This window comes from Tupaia chinensis, unplaced genomic scaffold (assembly GCF_000334495.1).
Source record: "Tupaia chinensis unplaced genomic scaffold, TupChi_1.0 Scaffold000226_1, whole genome shotgun sequence".
Taxonomy (NCBI): domain Eukaryota; kingdom Metazoa; phylum Chordata; class Mammalia; order Scandentia; family Tupaiidae; genus Tupaia; species Tupaia belangeri.
In genome coordinates, this window is record NW_006159701.1 from 6,034,714 (window position 1) to 6,054,752 (window position 20,039).

The 20,039-nt window shown below is 48.7% G+C and overlaps 1 long non-coding RNA gene across 1 annotated transcript in view; it reads left to right on the forward strand.

The window, feature by feature from the left end:
* The window catches only part of LOC114007745 (uncharacterized), a 50,395-nt gene extending 39,681 nt beyond the window's left edge, over window positions 1-10,714 (forward strand). Inside the window, exon 2 of the long non-coding RNA XR_003549328.1 lies at window positions 10,569-10,714. This is a non-coding gene — a long non-coding RNA (uncharacterized LOC114007745). The remainder of the gene's footprint in view (window positions 1-10,568) is intronic.
* Window positions 10,715-20,039: the final 9,325 nt, after the last annotated feature.

The following is a 20,039-nucleotide window of genomic DNA, read 5'->3' on the forward strand; positions in this document are numbered from 1 at the left end:
TTTCCCTCTCCAGGCCTCAGCAAAGCTGAGATGATGACAGACTCCTTGCTGGGCAGGGAGCTAGAGAAAGTCACTTTCCCTCTCTGAGCCTTAGCTCCGCATCTGCAAAATGGCACCAGGTTATAGGGATGCTGTCTGAACGTCTGCACCTCACATAGAGCAGCGAGAGAGAATGTTATGTTACCAGATATAGTGGTGTGTGCCCGTGGTCCTGACTACTCGAGGGGCTGAGGCAGGAAGACTCTGAGTTCAAGGCTAACATGAGCAATATAGCAAGACCTTGTCTCAAAAAAAGAAAAAGAAAAGAAAAACAACTTAGATAATATTACCTTTGGCATGTATAAACCTCTAGAAACCTCCACACAAGTCCCGATGTTCTATCTTAGGCACTTGGTACACTAATAACCTCATCGTCGGAACACCCGCTATGTTCCAGGCTCTGTGAAGTGGCGGTGGTGTTTCCTTTCCTCCCCCCAACATCTCTCAAATGGGTATTGCACCGTCCCCACTTTTCAGAGGGAGAGATTGAGGTTCGGAGAGGTGACGTGTTTCTCCCAAGGCTGCACAGCTGGGAAGTGGCAGAGCTGGGATGGATCAGGCTTTAAGTACTTCACACCACGCCTCCAGGAAAGAGCTGGCAGCCAGTTCCACATTCAGTTCTTGGAAGCTAAAGATTCCATGCCTAGTTAGGCTCCCTCCTAATGTGGCCTAGAACCTTGGGCAGTACTTTTCTTTTCTTTTTTTTTTTTAATTTTTATTTTGTATTAATTTTATTTATTTCATGAGAGAGAAAGAGAGCAATCCCAACATGATCTCATAAAATAACCTCAGTCAGGATCCCAGGCATGTGAATGCATACCTGGCCTGTACAAGTCAACCTGGGAATTGAACCCTGGTCTTCTATATGACTTCCAGTCTTGCAGAGCATTGTACTCCCATTGCACCAGCCCAGTTGGGCCTTATCTTGGGCAGTACTGAGCCCTCAAAATCCCCCATCTGAATCATGGGAAAGATCCTTCCTGCCTGGCCTGCCCCTTGGGGCTGAGGTAAGGACTCTGAGAGCCTTGAAAATAACATTGTAGGATCTGGGCTGGAATAGGTGTCTTCAAGGTCTTGGTCCTTAGCAAGGAGACATGGTGAAAATTTTTCTGTGGCTACCATGACAAAGGTCAGACCATGGAGTGGCTGGAATAGGGAAGGTGAGTGAAGGGCAGCTGCCTCAAAACTGGAAAGCCCTGGATTAAGAGGACTACTCAGAGGCTAAGTGAAGCAGAAATGGCCCCTGCTCTCCCCCAAGGCCTGGTCCTCAGGACAGTTCGTCCTTCCATTAGGAGTTAAGTAGTCCCTAGTGGTTAAGAACTTAGCTTCAAAACTTAGCTCTACTAGTCTCTTTGGACTGCCCCTCTTTGGGTCTCAGGCTTCCCAACTAGGGTCGATAACAGCCTCGCTAGATGGATAGTGGCACAGCAGCAAAACGCAACACTGTGAAGCACTCCCAGGAGACTAGGTTCCTGGTTCAAGTCCAGAGACCCCTCTGAGCACACTGAGCATGTGCTTGTCCATGATTTGGGTCTGGCTGAAGGCTGGGTGTGGGTCACAGGATCAGAATCCATTGGGGATGTTGTCTATCCATCTGTCTAGCTTTCTCTTCCTCCCTCTCTCTCTGTCTTTCTCACTTGTGGAAGAAATAAACTTTAAAACAAAAAAGGCAGTCTCACCAGGACTGTAGTAAAGACAAGCTTTGGCTTGTTGTCTTAGTCCATTTTTGCTGCTATAACAAAATACCTTAACCTGGGTAGTTTATAAACAACAGAAATCAATTGCTCATAATTCAGAAGGCTAAGAAGCCAAGATAAAGGCAACAGCAGATTTGGGGTCCAGTGAGGGTCTATTCCTCATAGACAGAGACTTCTGTGTTATCACATGGAAGAAGGGGTGAATAAGCCCCCTCAGGCCTCTAATAAGGGCACTAATTAATTATAAGGGCATGGACCAGCCCCTTAGCAGAGTGGTTAAGCTCTGTGTGTAGAAATTCAGCTTTCACATGGCCCACCATGGCTCAAATTCTGGCACCAGAAGCTTAAAAAATATGCTGAGCACATGTGCATACATGCCCCAAATCCTGATGGATGGAGAAATGGAGGGAAGAGATTGCAGTGTGACCTCACCCCATGGGGCAGGGGGCTTGTCTCTTCCTTTCCCTCTCTCTTTCTCTCTGGAGAGTGCATATCATCTCTGGCAATAAATAAAAATTATTATTGTTATTATGAGGGCATTAACTCACTCCTGAGGATGGAATCCTCATGACCTAACCACCGCCTATCACTTTTTTTTTCAAGTTTATTTATTTCTTCCATAAGTTAGACAGAGAGAGAGCGAGCACTCCAACAGAATCCTGCCGCCATCCACCCCCAGCCTCAGCTAGCTTCAGACCATGGGAATGCACACATCTGGTATGTCTAGGAAGGTCTCCAGATGTGAACCCAGAACACTCCCTGTGGGTCAGCCTTGCAAAGTGTTGCGTTACCACTGTGCCACGGTCTAGTTCCTCCAAAACCTTTCAATATCACCCCATTGCAGATTGTGTTTCAACTTTTGAATTTAGGGCAGACACATTAGAACTTGGCACACATAGATAGTAGTTATACCTGGTCTGCCATCCTCAAGGAGCTTCTGTATGTAAAGTGCCTGACATGGGTAGATGCCCACTGGGTAGATGGATGGATGGCTGGTGGATGGATGGATAGATGGATGGTGGGTGGGTGGATGGGTGGATGGGTAGATTGGTGGATGGACAGATGGATGGATGGATGGATGGATGGTAAAGGGATGGATGGATCAATGGATGGTGGATGGGTGGATGGATAGACGGATGGGTGGGTGGGTGGGTGGATGGATGGATAGGTAGATGAATGAGAGAAGTGAGTGACTTACTCCAGACCATATAGTTGTGAAGTAACTCCTCCTAATACCTCACACTGGGCACTGAAGGATGCATAAGAGTTGGTTAGAGAAGAGGACACTGCGTGGACGGAACTGCATGAGAAAAGACCTGGAGTTAAGCCTTATGGCAGCATGATGACAGACACTGGTCTTGTGTTCTTTCAGTAACTTGCCCAACAAGATCTTAAGGAGGGGGATCTCAACGGAGACTCTCCCAGAGTACTCTGGAGCAGAGCCAGGAGGTTGAGTAGGGAGTAGGGCCCCACAGCCCAGATGAGCAGGCAGGAGCAGGCCCTTCCTGGAAGTCAGGCCTCTAAGGGCCTAGGCTGGCCATATTTGGTTCTCACGGAACTGGGAGGCCTCTGGTCTGCTCAGCTGCCCACGCACAAGAGCAAGGCCACCCACAGTCATTGAGTCAGGGAGGCAGCAAGGATCTGGAACAGAAGCTCCACAATAGGGTGACTGGAACACAGTGGTTCAGGCCTAACCTCTAGAGTCAAGGCAACATGGGTTCAAATCTGCTCAACTCAGTACTGAGAGTTGTGTGACACTGGGCCAGGGTATCACCTCTTAGAGGCTCCATTTTCTTTATCTGTAAAAGCAAACACTAGCAGTAAGGGTAAGCAGCATTACTGACTTTGTTAAGCAGCCTGTGCTAAGCACTCTCCCTGCACTGTCTTGCTTGATTCTCGTCACATCATCACTGCCCCCATGAAACAAAATACATTAGATGAGTGTCTCTTACCTATGCTGCAGTGATTCCTAATTCAAGCCTTTTCTCATACACTCGCATCCAGCTAGAGTGCTTCATTCTGCCTCTCTAACCAACTCTTGTGCATCCTGCAGTACCCAGTGTGATGCATCCATAGAGTTACTTCCTGACTTTGAGACCTGGATCTCCAGAATAGGAAATTGAGGCACAGAGAGGTGAGGTCACTTGCAAGTAAGAGACACAGCTATGAGTTTCCTTGCAACTTCCTTACACTTCCCTATATTCCTATTTTTCTTACTTAATCATTTCCCCCTCAGATACCATCCTAACAGCTTCTATAAAATAACATTCACCTCTCTGCCCTAGACAATCAGTTTTCAAATTGCTGCCCAAACCTTATTCAGCCCCCTGTGACAGTCCTGTGCAAAAGGTGGGCTAGACATCATTCCCATTCAAAGATAGGGAACCTGGGGCTGGCAGGTGACATTGTGGTTAAGGCACTGGATTCCCACATGGCCAACTGTGGTTTGAGTTCCAGATCTGGCAGCTTGCTTTCTCACTTTCCCTTTCTCTCTGTCTTTGTCTAGTCAAATTTTAAGAATAATAATAAATAAAATCAAACAAGTAATTCTTTAAAAATATTTTTAAAATAATAATAAAGATGTGGACACTGAGGCTCAGAGAAATAAAGTCAATTACTTAAGACCTTGCAACTAGCCAGAGGAGAAACCAGAGGTAGACCACAGTGCTGTCTGACTCCTACTCCAATGCTCTCTTCCCTCCACAATGCTGAGAGGGCAATCTCTTCTCCTCTCACTCCTCGACAGATAATTAAGGTGAAAAGGGAGAAGAAAAAAATAAAAAACACGGATCTGAGATGCACTTGAATGTAAAGATCAGGGCAGGACTGGCAGGGCATTTTGCAAATAAACAAAGAAATTAGACCTCCTGAAAGAATCGGGTGAATGAACAAGCTGTAACAGTTCTAAATCAGATCATCTCCGCATGACAGGCAGGAGACCAGAACGGAGCCCTAAACCCATTAGCTCATCACCCTCACTTTGAAGGCACCTCCTGTTGCGCCATGCCAAGCTGAGTGCCAAGAGCCCGGCCAGGGCACCACCCAGGGGAATCATTACCTGGCCAACACTTCCCAGACTCTGGAACTTCACATCCCAGTAAGTTTCCTTCCAAAACGGAGCGTGCAATTGCCAACTATTTGTTAGTTGTCAAAGAACATCAAAAAAAAAGAAAGAAAGAAAGAAAGAAAAGAAAAAGAAATCACATCTTTCTATTGTTACCATCATTTATGAAATTCAATAACAAGAACTAATCCCAGAATTTAAATTTAGCAGTTAATTAAATTACCTGTACAAGTAAACTCATTGCATTGCCCTACTTTTCTTTTTCTTATTATTATTATTTAACTTTATTTATTCTTTATTTTAATTTGACCAGAGAGGGACAGAAAGAGAGAGAGAGGGAAAATGAGAAAGCAAGCTGCCAGATACAGGACTTGACCTGCGGTCAGCCATGTGGGAGTCCAGTGCCCTTAACCACCACGCCACCTGCCAGCCCCATGTCCTAGATTTCTTATTAGCAACTAGTCAGTGAGAGTTATACCTAAGGTGGACATTTGGCACCCCTCAGGTGAGTAGGAGAAATAGAACATTTATGCAAATAAGTCAGAGTAGCTATATTCATTGAATCTCTTTGAGTTGATAATAACATAGTATTATTCTGGTACAATTTTTTTTTCGAGAGAGATTTTTGCTATAGGGTTCATGTGCTTACTAGAGAGACAGAGAGACAGAAAGTGAGATGTCATCTCCCAGGAGGGATGGTCATCCCGAAATCCCTTCTCCACTCTCCTGGGATTTTGAGCACACACACACACACACACACACACATGCACTCGGTGTGAGGTTCAAGCTTCCAGGTCTGGGACTCAAATTGTGGTCAGCCATGTAGGCGTCCAATGCCTTAACCACCATGCCACCGGTTGACCTCAATTTTTTGTTTTGTTTTGTTTTAGGTTTTGCCATAGGGCACATGCACTCACCCAAGAGAGACTGACATGGGCAGTGGAGGAGGGAATGAGAAATTATCCCCTAGGAGGGGTGGCCATGCCGCAACCCATTCTCCTCTGTTTTCCTCTCAGGATGTTTGGCATGCACGCACACGCTCACTGTGATTTTCAAGCTGCCAGGTCCTGGACTCGAACTTTGTAGCTGGCCATGTGGGATCTAGCCACTTTTACTTCCGGTCTACCTGTTGGCCCCATTTACAGTTCTTTTTAAAAAGTGGTATTAAGGAACCAGCAAGTGGCATTGTGGTTACATCTCTGGACTCCCATGTAGTTGACCATGGTTTGAGTCCCAGCCCCAGTGGCTTAAAACTCATGCCAGGCACATGTGCATGCATGCCCAAAATCCTGAGAGGAGAATGGAGGAGAAGGGATTATGACATAGCCATCCCCCTGGGGGGTGGTTTCTCACTTTCTGTCTCTCTGTCTCTTTCTGTCTCTTTGTCAACCACACATATCCGAGAGCAAAAAATCTCTCTTAAAAAAAAAAAAGTGGTGGGACCAGCAGATAGCATATTGGCTATGTTGCTGGATTCCCATGTAGTCAATGGAGGTTCAAGTCCCGGAACCAGTGGCCTAAACTCACACCAGGCACATGTGCTTGTATGTCCAAGATCCCAAGAGGAAAATGGAGGAGAAGGGATTGCAGAGTGGCCATCCCTCCTGGGGGGTGATTTCTCACATTCTGTCTCTCTGTCTCTTTCTGGTGAGTGCACACACCCTATAGCAAAAACCTCTCCAAATAAATAAATAAATAAATAGGTATTAAATTGCACACCTTCTGGGACGAGATGGTGGTGCCATGGTAATCTGGACATTTTGCAAGGCTGACCCACATGGGAAGGTTCAGGGTTTGCATCAAGAAATCTACTTGAGTACTCAGAGCACAAGCATACCTATGATCTGGGGCTAGCTAGAACTGGGAGTAGATCAAGGCATCAAGATCCTGGTGTTCTCTCTCTCTCTTTCTCTGTCTCTTTTGCTCACGGAAGAAATAACTAATTTTAAAAATAATATACACCCTCTGCCTTTTTTTTTTAGGTGTTTGCTACAGGGCACTTGCCAGAGAAACAGAGACAGAGAGAGAGCGAGTGAGAAATCACCCTTCAGGGGTATGGTCACACCACAATCTCGTCTCTTCCATTCTCCTTTCAGGATTTTGGACACTCATGCACATGCACTTGGTGTGATTTTCAAGCTGCCAGGTGCAGGACTCAAACTATGGTCAGCCATGTAGTAGTCCAGCACCTTAACCACCATGCCACTGCTGGTAACAGCCACTGCTGTTACCCCACACTTTCAGCTTTTATTCAACAAATATCAACTATTCACCCACTGTGGGCTGTAGCAGGAAGACCACTAGTTTAAGACACGTGGGTTGGTTGCAAATAACCCCATGACCTTGCTGGGCCTTAACATACTTATCTATAAAATGGGTACCATTATGTCTTCCCACTCAGGGTGGCTAGGGATAATGGGAGACCATGCTCGTGAAAACGTTTTGGAATGCCAGCTGGGGTTATTAGTTCTTCCAGGGCTCTTGGCCCAGGTTGCACCTCCAGCTATTACATTCCCTATTTCCATCTTACTTGTGTCCATGCCCGCAAGCTTCTGTCTGTTCTCGCTGGCCTGACTCCCTCATCCTACTTGCCATGCCTTCCTTGTGATGTCATTTAATAAGCTGCAGAGGCACAAAGAGAGCCCTGTAGAGACCGACCACTTCCTTCTAGAGCCTACATCTCCAATTTCGAGAATTGCCTCCAGGTGCCAAGTGACACCCAGGGCCCATGGGTGGTGGGTAAGAGATCCTTCCTCCCACGACCAAATAAGCGACAGAAATAAGAATTGCCTTCCCCAGATAATGCCTTGGCCCTAGGAAGAAAATTCTCGGGACTAGCAGGTGGCGCGGTGGTAAAGGCGCAGGACAGTCCCACATGGCCGACCAGGGTTCAAGTCCTGGAACTGGTGGCTTGCTTTCTCACTTTCCTCTCTCTGTGTGTGTGTTTCTCTCTGGTTAAATTAAAATGAATGAATAAATAAATAAATAAATATTATTAAAAAAAAGAAAAAAAGAAAATTCTCGGACCCCATGGAATACCTAGGAAGACTGAATGGATACCTGTGTCTTACTGAAAGCGCTCTCATGAGCACACTTGGAATTAACAGCTTCATAACATGTAGTGGATAAGCTTAGTCCTGATCCAACTTCCTGATCCAGCAGAACTTTCAAAAACAATTTTTGCCAGAGGGCACATGTGCTGGGGGTGGGGGCAGTGAGAAAGTACTCCCATGGGGACTGTCATGCCGAAATCCTTTCTCCATTTCTCCTCCTCCTGGGATTTTGGACATGCACATGGGCCTGTCATGTTTCTCAAGTCACCGCGTCCAGGGCTCAAAACATGCAGTCAGCCATGTGGGATCCAGCTGCCTTCACCACCATACCGCTGGCTGGTCAAACCTGACAGCACTTTGCATTTGCAATCAGAATTTTAAAGAATCTGGAGGGAGTCCCAAGTTAAGTAGTGGCTCTCAAAATGACAGCTGTTACAGTCACTCCTGGGGTTATATTTAAGACAATTTTCTTCCATAAAAGAAAGAGAGAGAGTGAGAGAGAATCGTCAGTAAGGTTTTGATGCCACATTCCAACCCTAGCTTCAGCCGGCCTCAGATCACAAGCATGATTCTGCCTGGTGTATTCACGGAGGCCTCCAGATCCGAACCCAGAACATCTCTATGGGAGTCAGATTTGCAGGGCACTGCGTCTTACCACATTGCCACCATCGGGCCCCTGGGTTCAACACTATTTAGAGGGAGGAGCCTCAGCCACTTCTTTTTCTGTCTTTTGTACAAGATGGTTATGATGATCAAGTATGAGAAAGGGTGAAGGTGCTTCGCAACTCCTGCCGATCGAGGAGACAGCAGCCATTCCTACCCTGAGCCAGGAAGGCAGCTCTGTAGGACCAGGTCTGCTGGGAGAACACGAGGCATCTTGAAGTTTCTAGCTCGACATCAACCCAGCCTACCCTATCTTCCGTAAGTCAAGCAGATAATCACCCGTGGTGATTACGGGTGCTGGACTCCCACATGGCCGACCGTAGTTTAAGTCCCATACCTGGAGACTTGCTTTCTCACTTTTTCTCTCTCTCTCTGTATCTCTCTCTGAAAATGTTAAAGTAATAATGATAAATAAAGTTAAATAAAATAACTCTTTAAAAAAAGAATTATTTATATAAAATAGAACCCCCATGGAGAGACCCAACAGTACTCAGGGCACAACCCCCGGGTTCCGATCAATGTTCCCCTTGGTAAGCCACAGGCTGATGCATCTCCTACCTGAGGAGCAAGCAGCTGTAGGCCGGACCCCTATCTAGCTGGCTCCTGATCAATTGCCTGTGATGACAACCCAAAGCCATTTGCAGATTTTATTGTCCTCTGCCCAGGGGACCCTGGGAACATTCTCCCCTAGAGACCACCAAGCCACCACTTGGTGGCTTAAACTCATGCCAAGCACCTGTGTGTGTGTGTGTGTGTGTGTGTGTGTGTGTGTGTGTATATGCACACCTAAGATTCCAAGAGGAGAATGGAGAAGGGACTGGGGCATGGCCATCCCCCCTAGGGAGTGATTTCTCACTTTCTGTCTCTCTGTCTCTCTCTGTCTTTCCTGCAAACACACAGGAAAAGGTTCTTCCTATAGCAAAAACCTCTTAGGTGCCTATTTCAAATGCAAAGTTCTAATTGACGGGTTGATCAGAGGACAGGCTGGAAGGGCCAGCAGGTGGTGTGGTGGTTAACGTGTTGGACTCCCATATGACTTACTATGGTTCAATTCCTGGACCTGGTGGCTTGCTTTCTCACTTTTCCTCTCTCTCTGTGAGTACGCGTGACCTGTAGCAAAAAACTTTTTAAAAATAACAATTGTTAAAAATAAATCAATAATTCTAAAAAGAAAAAAGAAAAAGAAGGCTGGCTAGAAACCAGAAAACAAATTTGAGTCAACTAAAAAAACAATGTGTTTGAGGACGCGCTCTTCCTGTCTTGAAATTTTTATAATCTCGGGACCACTTCTGGTGATAGCATTTTTGCACAGGGTAATCTAGGGAGATTTCTGGCATTTGTAAACTTTTTTTTTTTTTTTAAGTATTGTTCATGCGAGGGAAAGAAGCACCAAAAGAACCTTTCCTCTATTTTGTCCTGAAAGCAGGAAAAGGTGATGCCTCCTCGGTCAGTTCTTTCAGCCCCACCCTCCAGGCCCACCTGCTTCTTAAAGGGAACAAGCTCCTATCTGGGGGCTTCTGATTATTTACAAAAACTTCAATGACACCGAAGTTTTCAGTGGTACCTTGGGGATTCCTCGTTGCCCTTTCTCAACATTTTCCCAGAGGAGACCTGAGACTCCTTTCCTTGTTCTACTCCCAGTTCCTTCGCTCTCTTTTGCATCAATTAGCTACTGACTAATTGCTCTCTAATTACAAATTGGCTGATCCATGACTGACTCCCACACACACCCACACAGGGTCACACGCATCCCCCAGGGGTCTTTTGTGAACATAATAGGTCATTTGTTCCACAAATGTGTATTGAGCTCCTTCTTTGAGACCAGAGTCTTCAAAGTCCCGGGACCTGGCAATTCCGTGTTGAATGAGCAAGGACTCTCTGACTTCATTGATCTGCCGTCTAGCAGGAGAATAATAGCAACAATTAAATCACTTCAGGTATTAACTGTTAAGATGAGGGTACAATGCAGAGAAATTCTCCGAAGCTTCAGACAGGTGGTCAGGGAAGGCATTTCCTGAGGAGACGACCTGATTTTTGTTTTTGTTTGTTTAGAAGATGACATTTGGTGATGAGGAGCCAGCCAGAAAGAAGATGAAGAGAAAGAGCGGTCCAGGCATAGAAGACGGACTTACCTAGTCGAGGGTGCCTCTCGTATTAAGCCCTAAGGGTTTCAGCAGTCAGCTCTCAGGTTTGGGTAGGTTAAGACTTGGGGCAAAATGCCCCTCCCACTTTCGGCTGGTAGGGACTGGGGGCGGGATTTACTCCTCCTGGCCCCGCCTCTGAAGGAGTTATTCATTTGATTGGTCAGCTTCTAGAATTCTGATTGGTCCTTGGCTATAACTAGCGTTCTTTCTTCCAAGTCCCAAATTCAACTGCCTGGTTTGGACCTAGGACTGAACCCTCAGTACAACAGGTGTTAGAGAGTGGTGCTGCCCTGGGGGAATTCGGACCCAGGCCTGAGACTTTTTAGAGAAACAAAAATGCGGATTACCATGTGAAATTTGCTGATTTTTAAATGTTAACGACCAAGCAAAAGAAGCTTTAAAACACTGTAGAGGCCAAATACGACACGTCTAGGGCGGGACGGGTCCGCAGGCTTGGGTGCGGCGAGGCTTGGTGAATGTCTAGAAGTAGGAGTGAAAGGGAGGAGCCAGGAAAACTGTTAACCGCACCCTAGATCCTAGGACACACCTGCCCTAGCAGAAATGTGCCCCCCGAAGGAACTCACTACCAAGGACACATTTCGAGCACCTACTGCATGCGTGGCTCAGCGCTAGGTTGAGGGACAAAAAATGCATGGTGGGACCAGCAGTTAGCGTAATGGCTATGTAGCTAGATTTCCATGTAGTTGACCGCGGTTCGCGTCCTGGACCCGGTGGCTTAAAACTCACGCCAGGCGCGTGTGCGTGCGTGCCCAAGATCCCGAGAGGAGAATGGAGGAGAAGGGATTGCTGCGTGGCCATCCCCCCTGGGGGGTGATTTCTCGCTTTCTATCTCTCTGTCTCTGTCTGTCTGGCGAGCGCACTCCCCCTATAGCTAAAACCTCTTTAAAAAAGGAAGAAAAAAAAAAGAAGCTTAAAAGGGGACCAAGCAATGGCACAATGAAGAAATACAATGCTCTGCAAGTCGCACCACCTGGGAAGGTTCTGGGTTCAAGTTCAAAGATCTCCCTGAGTACTGGCTGACTAAAGGCTGAGGATGGGTCACAGTGTCAAGATCCTGTCTCTCTCTTCCTGTTTCTCTCTCCTCTCTGCCACACTCACTCATGGAAGAAACAAATAAACTTTAAAAATAAATGTTCGGCCTTGTAATGCAGCCATTATTCCCCATGCGTAAGGAGCTAGGTACTACATGACTGACTGTGGTTTGAATCCTGGCCCTGGTGACTTAAAAAACACACAGGGCACATGTGCACAAGTCCCCTAAATCCTGACAAAGTGGAGAAATGGAGGAAGAGGAGTGCAGTGTGACCATGCCCCACTGGAGGGGAGGGGAGCTCTCTCTTGCTGGTTCACTATCGCTGTTGTATGCACCCTCTAGTCTTGAAAAATAAATAAATAAATAGGGGCTAGCAGGTGGCATAATGGTGAAGGCACTGGACTCCCTACATGCCTGACCCCAGTTCAAATCTTGTACCCAGAGGCTTGAAAATCACACCGGACACGTGCGTGCCCAAGATCTCAGGAGCAGAATGGAGGAGAAGGGATTGTGGCATGGCCATCCAGGGGTGATTTCTCACTCTCCCTCTCACTGTCTCCCTTTGTCTCTCTCTCTCTCTGGCTAGCATGTTCACCCTGTGGCAAAAGCCTTAAAAAAAAAAGTAAATAAAAAATAATCACACACCCTCCCACGGTGTGATGTGGCTGCTGCTTCAGAGGGCTCCCCATACTCTAATGGTAACTTTATATGAGGGGCATCTGCTATGTCTGTGTCCCCTCCAGACTGTGAGCTCCATGCGGCTTACAAATGTCAGAAATGGCTTGTCACCTTTGGTCTGGTACGCTGGGGAGCTCAGAAATGGTTTCAATGGGGAAGAGACAGAGCTGCCTCTCTCGTCCATCTTGGACCTTCCCCTCCAGGTGGGTGGGAATCTTTCGGAATGCCCAGACCACACCCATCAGCGTCTGCTCTGGCACCAGCCTGTTCAGGGCTGGAGCCCATTAACTTCAGACTCTCTTGTCCTGCTCTCTTCCCAGTGATGGGACAGTCCTAGAGGTGGATTAAGAAGGGGATGCAGGGGCCAGCAGATGGCATAGAGGCTAAGGCAGTTGGATGTCCCATGACCAATTACACATGCCAGGTGAAAAAAACATGCCAGTTGCATGTTCATGCATGCGACTCCCAAGAAGAGAATGGAGAAGGGATTGTGGTGTGGCCATCCTCCCTGGTAGTGGAGGGTGCTTTCTCACTTTCTCTCTCTTTCTCTCTTTCTCTCTCTCTCTCTTTTTCTCTCTCTCTTTCTCCACCAAGTGCATGAGCCCTATAGAAGAAAAAAAAGAAAGAAAGGAAAAGAAAAAGAAGGGGATGCATTTTACAGAGCCAAGAGTTGTCTAAAGAAGCCCAGAGAGGATGGGACAAATAGGGCTTCCCTTCCTGGTCTTGCAGATCAGATGGCCCCAGAGACCCACTTCACTGTGTGACCCAGCAGATGCCACACCCTCTCTGTGTCTCAATATCGGGATGTGAAGTATAGACCCCAGCTCAACCTCTGGGATCGTCATGCTGGTCTCAAATCCTACCCCACCTGCTATTGGTCCTGGGGAAGGCCCGTTCCCTTTCTGAGACTCGCATTTCCCTCATGGAGAGCAGGCCCGAGAAGAGAGGAGTCCCCACCTTGAGGGCTGTTCTGAGGACTGGGTGAGGGAATATGCAGAGTAAATGCATGATCTCAATTACCTATGATACACGAGATGGACTCAAGAGCTGCCAGGTGGTATTCGCATCATCTCAACCAAAGCCCCATCTCACAGAGACGAAAACACAGCCTCAGGCTGGTGACGTGATAGACCAAGGCCACGTAGCCGAGGAGCAGACATCACCACCATCCCCGAGTCTGTCTGATTCTAGAAGCTAAGGTCTTAGCCTCTCTAAAGTTAGAAAGTGCCTCGGGTTGGGTACCGACTGGGTCCACCAAAGCTGTGTGACCTTGGGCAAGTCTTTTCTCGCTGGGCCTCACTTTTTCCACATGTGACTATATTAAGATCTGCCTCATGGTGCTGTGGAGAATCAACGGGAAAAATCCATGAACCACGTCTGGCCCAACACCCAGGAGAGAGATTCTCAGTGATTGGCAGCTGCCAAATTCACGGTATCATCCAAAGCAAGTTGCTTAACTCTCTGTGGCCTCAGTTTCCTTATTTATCAAAAAGGCTAATAGTTTTTTGGGACCAGCAGGTGGCGTGGTGGTTAAGGTGCTGGACTCCCACATGGCTGACCACGGTTCGAGTCCTAGACCTGACGGCTTGTGCTCTCACTTTCTGTCTCTCTCTGGTGAGCGCATGAGCCTTGTTGCAAACTAAAAGGAATAATTATAATGATAAATAAAATTAAATAAATAATGTCTTTGAAAAAGGTTAATAGTTTTATCCCACGGGGCAGTCATGAGGAATACGCAAGTTACTGTGGGTTCAGCTTTAACACAGTGCTCAGCACACAGGACGTGGTATGAACGTCACACACACTTGCTATCATCGTTGAAGCTCCGAAGCTTGCTCAGGGCTACCATGAGAGGGGGACCCTTGCCCCCCCACTGGCTGTGGCTCTAGGCACTGCCTCTGCTGCCAGTTGGCTATTATTAGGCCCAGCGTTCTCATTTCAAATCCAGATGAGAAGCAAGGAGGGCAGGCAGGGCCGGGCCTGGCTGGTGGAGGGCTGGGAACATGCCTAGGAGGCTGGGCTTGGGTTTGGGCCCCACCCGCCTGCCCTCCCTCGCCTGCAGCTGGTCCAGCCGCCACGTCTACACTTGGCTCTGAGGTTGGTGCCGAGTATTCCCTCCCTAGCCGCCTCCTCTGGGAAGATTCGGAGCGTTGCTGCAGCCTCAGCATTTTTCTGCCTGCCTCAGCGAGGCCAGGCCTGCGTGGAAACTCTGAGTCGGAAGCTGCTCGCTTCCAGAACCAGCAAGGGGGCATCTACCCTCCTGCCTACAGGTCTTCATGCCTCCCATGCAGCTTCCTGGGCCTCACTGAGGCAAAAGGGCCCACACACCTGGGATCAAGTCCCAGCCCTACCACCAACACGCTGGGTCAACTGGGACAAGTGGCTTCCACTCTCTGAGCCTACATTTCTTTATCTCACTTCCTCTGAGACTGCCTCTCTTGGCACCTACCTCACAGGGCCGGGTGAAGGGCATATAGTGGACACTCAAAACATGCCAGTTACTGCTGTTCTCCCCTGTTGGGAGCCCAAGGATTTGAGGTACAGAGTGGCACTACCCCCCTACATGCTGTGTGACCTGAAGCCTGTCCCTTGCCCTTTCTGGGACTCAGGTTACCTATTTGGACAATGAGGTGGGCATCTAGGACTTGGTGATGCCAGGATTCCTCTGTTGTATTCACACAGAGAGAGAAGGGTTAGACAAGGTCCCATCTGGGTGACGCTCCCCAATGGTGGAGGGTGGAGTAGTGATTAAGGGCCCCGTGGGCAGAGGGTGGCACAGCAGGAAAACGATGCTCCGTAAGGCTGACCCACATGGGAAGGTTCTGGGTTCACATCTGGAGGCCTCACAGGATGCTGAGTGTGTGTCCATAATCTGAAGCTGGGGTGGAGTGAGGTGTCAAGACTCTATTGAAGGGGCCAGCAGGTGGCATGGTGGTTGGGGTATTGGACTCTCACATGGCTGACCGCTGTTCAAGTCCTGGACATGGTGGCTTGCTTTCTCACTTTCTCTCTCTCTCTCTTTTTCTGTCTCTCACTGTGAGCACATAAGCCCAATAGCGAACTTTTTAAAAAATGATTAATTAAATTAAATTAATTAATTTAAAATTTTTTAATTTTTTTCAAAGTATCTGTTAGAAGTGCCATCTCTGTCTCTTTTTCTCATGGAAGAGGAAAAAGAGAACAAAAAGTCTAGATTCAAATCGTACGTGAGGGGGCCAGCAGATGGTGTGGTGGTTAAGGGCACTGGACTCCCACATGGTCAACCATGGTTCAAGTTCTGGACCTGGAGATTTGGTTTCTCACTTCCCCTCTCTCTCTCTCTCTCTGTCCCTCTCTGGTCAAATTAAAATAAAGTTAAATAAAATAATTCTCTTTTTTAAAAAATAATTAGAAAAAGAGACAGGAAAGGGGGGCAGTGAGAAAGCAAGCCACCAGGTCTGGAACTGGAGCCACAGTTGGTCATATGGAAGTCCAACGCCCTTAATCACCACACCACCTGCTGGCCCCAAATAAAATAATTCTTAAAAAAAAAAAGTCATGCTTTCTGTGCAGATAGCAGGCCCACAAGCATGGTGAACGTCCCTAAAACCCACCAGACCTTCTGTAAGAAGTGTGGCAAGCACTAACCTCATGAAGTGACACAGGACAAAAAGAGCAAGGGTTCTCTGTGTGCTCAGGGACAGCGGTGTTCTGACAGGAAGCCAAGTGGCCATGGTGGACAGACTAAACCTATTTCCGGACAAAGGCAAAAACTACAAAGAAGATTGCACTGAGGCTTGAATGTGTTGAGCCCAACGGCAGATCTAAGAGAATGCTGGCTTTTAAGAGATGTAGGCATTTTGAACTGGGAGGAGATAAGAAGAGAAAGGGTCAAGTGATCCAGTTCTAAGCCTCATCTTTTCTATGATGAAGACAACAACATCTTGAGGCGAATGTTCACCTCATTTGATTACAGTTGGTCTATTGGTGAGGGAATAAAGTAATCAATAAAATTTTCCTTTTGGGGAAATTTGAAAAAAAAAAAATCATACGTGAAGTGCTGGTGTGACTTGATGTCACCGAGGCTGTCTCCTCATCCGTAATGGTGGTCCCACCTCCCGGGACCCTCAGGCTGTGAGTGAGGGTCACCATGATCACAGAATTGCCACACAAGTATGAGAAAGGTAATTGGGAGCCAAGGTGCAACCACCAGATGGCAATTACACAGTGCCCCTGCCATGAGCTTAGACCACCCCCCAGACATCAGGGACCCACCAAGAAGTCACAAAAGGTCCAAGCTGACCCTTCCAGAGCCCTCATCTTTGCCTGCGACTCTGGTCTCCTGGAATTCATCACTGACCAGCAGCCCCCAAGGCCGGAAGTGTACCTTGCACTGTTTATTGCCCAGAGAGCAGCAGCTGGGTGACCTCATGGAGGTAACACCTTGCCAAACTGGTTTGCCAAACAGGCCCTCGGTCCCACTCCTAGGCTGCTGGCTATGACTTTGGAGGCCTCCAGTTGTGCCTGCGAGGAGGGTCGAAGACCTCGGATCCGGCCAACCCCAGCAAGAACTGGTTCTTTAGCCTCACAGGCCTGTTTACTGATAAGGTCCTCACAGTCCTGCCGTCCTTCCTTGGTTCATGCTGTTCCCTCCTCCAGGCGGCCTTTCCCTGCCCTCACCGCATACCAGGGCAGGCTCTCTGAACCATTGAGCATCAGATTCCCTCTCTCCCCGCTTCCACTAGGCTGGACCCTCGAACCACAGGCCCAACTCTGACCTATCTCTAACTCCTCCATCCACCCTGTTGTCCCGAAGTCCCCTGGATTCCTTCATAGGCCCAAGGTCCTGGCCTCAGCTGGCCTCGTTGCCACTTGCAGGCACATTCAAAGATGAGGGTCTCCCTGCAAGGTTTGGAATTCTGTGTTGTCCAGGCAGGGGAGAGACTGCTTAGAGAGCTCAAGGGATGACATCTCTATTGTGCAGATGAGGAAACTGAGGCCCCAAGAGGCCCTGATATCTTGCCTGGGGTGGAGCCAGGGCTGAGTCCCATCACCACCTTGACTCCTAGCCTGCGCTTTCTCTGCAGGACCCTGAGAAGGGGGAGAGGAAGTCAGGGAGACTCAGGGATCCAGTTTGGTAAAATATTCATTCTCAGACTCAGGCCTTAGAGCAAAATATTACCCTTGGCCCCTAAGCTGCTCTAGCCACTCCCCACTCTGTCAGTCCAGGGTTGGACCTGGAAGAATCTGGACCTTTCCTTTTATAGTTCCTTGCTCAAAGAGGGCCTCAAGCAGTCAATTCAACCCCCTCATTTTATAGATGGGCAAACTGAGGCCCAGGCCTCCCCAGTGCTCACACCTAATGCTCACTCTGCTCAGCTTGGTTTCAGACAGGATCGTCCCCACTTCTCACTCTACCCACAGTTCCAGTCCCCATCTTTGCTCACACCATTCCTCTGCTACAAATATCCCTCCATGCCTTTCCCCCTCTTCTCTATGGGGTAAATTTCTTTGCACTCATCTTCAAAGACCGGTTTACACACCACCTCCACCGAGAAGTCTTCCAGGATTTTCTCTATCCCAAAGTGGAAAGGAGCTTCAGGTTTGAATGGTACTACCAGCCCAGGGTGACTTCGCCTCCCTGAGCTTCGACTTCCTTGAGAAGTGAGGTGCACCTATCTCTTGCACAGTGGTCAATTTGCACTAGTGGGAATCTGAGGTCTGATACGCAGCAGGTGCCAGGGCCCTCCTCACAGATGTTTACTCTTTCCTGGGCTGTGGCTGCAAACTTCCCAGCACTCACTGGGCTTCTCTTTGCTCTCAGATCTCTGCCACACCACCTGCTCCCCACCTCTACCCATTGCAAGCAGGAAAAGAAAGCCAGGCAGGTAGTCTGGAGGTGGGCCCAGGCCCTAAGAACTTGACCGTGGGGCAGGACATGCTCATCCCTTCAGTACCACATGTGCAAGACATTAAGTTGAGCACCCAGAGGGTCACCTGTGCAATTCCTCCTAATCTGCCAGGACGAGGGAGTGACGGGGGTGTGGACTGGGAAGGGAAGAACTGGCAGGAAGCTGGCTACCCATTGGAGTCTGACAGCCACCACTCAGATAGGTCCTGAAATCCAAAAGGCCCTGGGTGTGTCCCCATCAAAGGGGCAGTCCCAACTGGCACATGAGGTTTAAAGTACAACCGAGCTGACTTTGAGTGGTGCTGGCCCCTGTTGTGTAGAATAAGATGCCACCTCGGCTGGGTACAGAGGGCCTGGGTCCTCCAACTGTATTCTTCCAACTGAGCTGTTTGCCCCGCCTACCATGTAACTCTCATAACCCTCTGTGTGCCTTGGTTTTCCAGCGTATAAAATGGGATTCACCTCTCAGAGATGTGGGTTTGAAATAAGATGACACTTGGAGAGTTTCAGAGTGGATATTGGGCCACTCTCTTAATGCCGGTGGTTGTGGAGTGGGGGTGCTCACTGAAGATCTGGACTGGGATTCTTTTTGGGCAATAGGCTGAAATCGCCTCCCCATAATTCTGAATTGTATTGGTGTGTGTTTGTTTGTTCTTTAACAGCACAAATTTTGAGCGCTGAAGGGTATGAATTATAGCCCCACTACCTATCAGCTACTGTCCTTATCTGGGAAATGGGACAATCCTGGTCTCATATGTCAATAGTCCCTAAGGGAATTATATGCCTGGTACCTGGAAATGGCAAAACAAACGAGTTAATCTGACAATTGTCTTTATTTGAGAAGCAGGATCTAGATCCCATCCTCATCAGGCTCCATCCCCTTTGGTCTCCATGGAGACCTGTGAGCCAGTCCCAGTGGCGGGCCTCAGTGGGTCTATGGACGCTTGGCTCTCTTGGCCAACTTCTTGTTTGGTTTTAGACGCGTCGGCTCTGTCTTCCCCATTCGCTGAATGAGAGCCTTGACTCCCAGTTTTGAATTCCAGCGCTCCAAGGGACAGACCCTGAAAGGCTTGAACGGGAAAAGCGTGCTAGATGAAGGTAGTGTCTGCGCCCAGGTGCGTGAGCCGAGAAAGGCGTGCCGTGTGGTTAATCTTGCTCCATCTGAGATGATCCCGGGTATTCCAACACAGGGTCAAGGTACTGAGTAGTGAATTCAGCCCCTGCTCCTAGGTGGCTTAGATCAGGTGTCCTAAAAGCAGTCTGCGGAAGGCGACTGAGCCTAAGCACGGGCGCGAGTGGGCGGAGTTGAGGGAGGGACACGGTCTCACGAACAAAGAAGAAGGCGGGGAAGGACTGTCCTGAAGCTTCTGAGGCTCGTACCATTCTAGACCATTTACCTCGTCTTGGGGAGCCCTCCCGGACTTTGACACATAGCCTGCGTTCTCCAGCCGACGCCCACCCGACCAGCCAAAGCCACAGCGGCAGGAGCCCCCAAACTACAATCCCCACATCACTCCCGACCCGCGGGGGTGAAGGGGCGGCACCCTTCCTCGGGGCGTGGCCTTCGAATTGAATTTCCCCAATGAGATACGAGGGTGGGCGGGACCCACCCTTGGATTGGCTGGTGCGGCGAGGCGGGGCGGGGCCGGCGGGACTGCCGGCGGGGCTGGGCCTGCGGCTCCCTCAGAGTCCAGGGGACGGTTGCAGAGCGGGCCTGGGATCCCGGGTGGCGGCGCCTCCCGCCCGACAGGCTCGAA